We start from the raw sequence: 4,374 nt of genomic DNA, 5'->3' as shown, positions 1-4,374 counted from the left end.
GCAACTCCTCTCTCTGTGTCTCCGTGTTTGTTTGCATGTCCGCCCTCCCATTCTCTCTTTCCCCGACTCAGGAAGCCCAGATGAGGCCGAAGTGTAAAAGAGTTCTCTGTCTTTTCCCGCCCTACTCAGAAAGGAGGGACACACCACGCCACCGCGACGCACGGCCGCTGTCGGGAGCGGCGACAAGCGCTGGGGAATTATTCATGATGCTAAAGAGCGTCGGGCCGACTCCTGCAACTCCCTCAAAAGCTCACCGTGCATGAGTTACGACCCCCACGGCGGGCTCCCTTTGCCAAAAGAGATTTGCCTCTAAATAGCGGCCCACCTGGTGAACAAAATAAAGAAAGGCTCCACAAGTAAACGTATCAAAGCCCTCACTGTCTCCCCCACTGAAACACGGACAGCCTGCAGCACAAGGGCCCTCTGTTGGCCCCCCCGCGAGGTCAGCCAGACTCGGGTTCAACACCTGAGACGGCACCTCTCAGCTCCTCTACTCGGCCGTTAAAGAGGCGCTACGAATCCAAGATTAAAAACAACAGTCAAATACTTCTATCCAACATATGTTTCATTGACAACGCAAAAAAAGCCCCATGGCAGAATGTACACATCATAGAATCGCTTTTCACACTGGCTTGATGACATTCAGACACTTGGTGGTCTGTAGTCTGATCAGACTGAATACTTTCACTACTAGACAATACTCTCACTGTTTGAAAATATCCAATGATAAGAACAATACCAATACCTGTGATTCAAACCAATACCTCATCAATAGGCTTAATTTTAAAATGTTTTCCAAACATAAATATTTCTGCCGCTAGTGGTTGATGCTTCTATCTGACGCAGTGACTCTGAGGTCATGGATCAAAGTTGTATTCACCTTACGTTAAGACACATTTATTAGAGTGATACATCAAGTAACGTTCACATGCTGTGGCTGTGTTCCAACGGTCAGAAACATGACCTCCTTTGTCCTTTCCTAATGTCCTTTCCTCAACCTTGATGGAACGTCATCAGATTAAGGGAAGATGTGAAGGAGAGTTCCTAAGGGCTTAGAACAGAGCATGAAGGACCACTGACAGCCTGTCTAAGACCCCGTGCGAGCTTACTGTGTTGTTTCATGCAGGCTGTAGAAACAGGGATGGAACACCACTTCATTATCAAGAAGGGGACTGTCATAATATTTTTTAGTAAAGGCTCCAAAAGCAAAAGGAAATAATTGTCACATTGAGAATGGTACAGCTCACACTCCTGTCCACAGATATTTATGGGCTTAGATCACAATTAGTATGAGAGTATGAAAATAATTATCGGTCATGCTGATCGTTTGTCTCCCGCCGAATGGGGCCTGGTTTAAATGTTCTGCTGAAGGACGATACTATCCCCTTTTCTTTCCTAAAGGATGGCCCGGTGTACCCTACGCTAGAGGAGATAAGGAAGGAAGCATCGAAGCCGCACCTTATCGTTTAGAGAACTCAAACAGCTCTGATCATGGCTGCCACTGAGATACTTCCGGGTCACTAAGTAAGAAACCTTCCTCAGCAAAAAAGAAGATTAGATCGCAACCTTTGTGTGGGAAACACTGCATTCCATTGGTGGCTGCCATGCGTGGACTCATTGAAGTTGCACATGCTAGTAATCTAGATGGATATTTTAATAACATATCAATAAATCAGCGCTCTACAAGATGACTGTTGTGCCGTGTTTCCCCGGAGGTTAAAGGGCGCATGTACAAAGTAACGGACCGTTACCGTGAATAAAACTATCTTTCCTTTTAGATCAGACGAGTAGCAAATAAACGCTTTACTAAAATAGTCGATCATATACTATAAATCTAAGACTACAGGAAGTGATGTAATTAGTAGGTGACCTATAGGGTCAAGGACACTTGGGATCGAGCTGGAGACCTGGGGTCTCAAAGATATGAAAGAGGGCCACAGCGAGATGTAAGATCCTCAATAGGTGGACCCCGCCCCACAGGAAGTAACTCTTAAGTCTGCAGAAAAATCTGCTTACCTCTCAACCCGCGGCACACTTCTTATATTTTGAGCTCAGATTCTTCCCAGAACTACAGCCCAGCATTCCAACATTCATATCTAAGAATCAGACCTTTATCTCAGCAAACTGAAATGATGAGCGATGTGCACAGGAACCTTTTCTATCTCCTCCGGGGCCCTTCGGACCGGGGTCCTGGTGAAGCCACAGCGGCCCTTTTTTGCAGAGCCTCGGGTTGATTACAGAGCGATCCCGCGGCCCCCCTGGTTGATAGTTCTAATGGCCAGGTTCCTATCTCTTTCCAAGGAATTTAGATTAATTTATTGCAATGCCCTTTAGTTCCAGTGTGTTTCAATTGCGCATTTTGATGATGCTCTGTGATTAACTTCCTGTAGGGGGAGAGCCCCCATATTTGATATCATATGTGACCTCGAGGCCCTCTCTCATATCAAAGAGACCCCAGGTCTCTTGCTCACTCCAAATTGCCCTTGACCCCGAGGTCACCTACTAATTACAACACTTCCTGTAGGCCGAGATTCATAGCATATTATCCACTAATTATAGTAGACCGTAATGCCCTGATTCATATAAAAGAGACCAGACGTCTCTATCTCACTCCCAAGTCATTCTGGTTCCCCATGTATGGTGTGTTTGCATCTCTTATGATATGTCTATAAACGATCAATTTAGTAAGTAAGCCTTTGAGAATGATTTTCTTCAGCCTTTTACTTTATTAATGGCATTCACGCTTCAAAAACCTTTAAAGCAGCATTAATCTGTCATGAATATCTATTATGTACTTAAACTTCCGCTGTACACCACAAATACACCTCATCCCTGGGTCACTCAAAAAAGTTTTTTTTTTTTTTTAAAAGAACATTATCTAACAACAGTATTAATGTGTCATGATTATCTTTTACAAAGCAAACATAAACTTTGGTTGTGCACCATCAAAACACGTTCTTCGCATCTGTCCCAAAGAATAATAAATGTCATCACATAAAATAACACTTAACACAACATCTCAGAAGACTACACAACGCAAGACATTGATTCAAACAACATGCAAGCAGAGTGGTTTCAGGGAAAGTATAGCGTCAATATGAATGACCATGCCAATGATAGAAAACATTGCATTAACTAACATAATAAAGATCATATGCATCACTGACTGAATGTTAAGGAAATAAAATGCACATTCATCTCTAGAAATTGTGCATTTTCCACTGAGTATAAAACGATTGTCCTCCATTTTGTTTTGGCAGACAGAAGCTTGACATAGGTTAATTCTGCTGTTTCTTTGGGCCGTCGTTTTGAGTGATTGACAACCTATTCTGTTGTTGAGGTTGTAGAACCAGCTGCGCCATCAACATTATTAGTTTCCACTTATGACAACCCATAGTGGTTTATTCCTTAAGTTTTATAGTAGTGTATAATAATGTATACATGTAGTAGGAAATTCTAGATTAAACAATGGCAATTTGAGCCAGAAATACAGTACAAGTGATTTGCTACTACAAAATTAGACCTACTCACACAAGAAAAAAGATCTTGATATAATCTTTTTTGAAAATCTTTAACATACAAATGAAAGTGCCCTTTAATATGCAGATGTAACTCATAATAATGAATGCTTTCACTATGCTACAATCGTGAGGTTAATTGGTTTGTTGTCCAGTGGTATCTGTATTTTAGCTGAGTGGTATTTACTGAGCTGGATGAGGTCATTTAGTTTTTTCCCTTTATAATATGAAGCTCTCTTCAGCAAATAGTTTTATTTTGTTATTTTCTATTTTATAGCAGCATAAACCTAATATAGGATGAGTTGAATATTATTGTTCAGGTTGCGCTTTACCGGAAGAATAAAAAACCCTTCTCTAACAAAATATTTCACCGATGTTTAAACATTATTGTTTCTTGGACAATGCACGATGCTGAGAGTTGTAAACCATATTCCAAATGAAACGGAGTGAAGAAGTAAAAAAACAAACTATGGTTAACAACAGCCAATGCTGCAAAGTGCTTTTCCGTATGAGCTGGGTACAGATATGAAAGTAAATCACTGCAGTGGGGCTTTATTGAGGCCAGGACTCTCCTGGAGACCCTAGCAGGCCAGGCCTGATCTCCTGTATGTGGGTCACAGGGAAATCCACACGTGTGTGTAAGTGTGTGGTCAAGCACATATATGGGTTATGAAAATATGTGTTTCTGTTTAATCTTTGTGTGTGTGCGTTTGTGTGCGCATGTGCGTGAGTGCACACCCAGACTGCCTTTGAGGTAATAATGAGAGATGCATTGGTATTCAAGGCACTCATTGGAGTGAAAAGCGGATGGACACACACACACACACACACACACACACACACACACACACACACA

Source organism: Gadus macrocephalus, chromosome 1, assembly GCF_031168955.1.
Source record: "Gadus macrocephalus chromosome 1, ASM3116895v1".
Lineage (NCBI taxonomy): Eukaryota > Metazoa > Chordata > Actinopteri > Gadiformes > Gadidae > Gadus > Gadus macrocephalus.
Note: the sequence above shows the minus strand (reverse complement) of the source record.